We start from the raw sequence: 524 nt of genomic DNA, 5'->3' as shown, positions 1-524 counted from the left end.
TATTATTTCAACTCCTTTTGTACTCTTTTTTTTTTTTTCTTTTGTGTTGGGTGACAGGAACTAGGTAAGTTAAAAACAAGAGAAAATGCCTGTATCGTAGGCCTCCCACACGTCCTTTTCCTTTTCTCCTACCTCATCTTCATCTTACATTTGTAGGCTCGCGAATTTAGAGTACTTAAAGGAAATTTTAGTTTTACGATTTCAGTTCGACCAAAACAAGGTCACGGAGATTTTTGAACTGCCCCTATTAACCCAAGACTCTCAAACCCAAAGGACAGAAATCACTCTGGGGGAGGGGGAGGAAGGAGGAGGTGCAAAAACTGAACAGAGAGGCGGAGAGGAAGCTGTAGAGGGTAGAAGGAAGCTTTTTTGGTTGGGTTTGTCTTTTTTTAACCCCGGAGAGGCCTGACGTGCTGACTGCGGTCCCAGTTAGCCTCCCGGCGCAGCGCCCGCCCGCCCGCCGCCTGTTTCCCCGCCCCCTCCCGCTTCCGCCCCGCGGTGCGCTGCCGGCCGCGGCCACAGGG

This window comes from Otolemur garnettii, unplaced genomic scaffold (assembly GCF_000181295.1).
Source record: "Otolemur garnettii isolate 467f Iridium unplaced genomic scaffold, OtoGar3 scaffold00010, whole genome shotgun sequence".
In the NCBI taxonomy this organism is placed as follows: Eukaryota; Metazoa; Chordata; class Mammalia; order Primates; family Galagidae; genus Otolemur; species Otolemur garnettii.
This window is presented reverse-complemented; position numbering follows the sequence as displayed.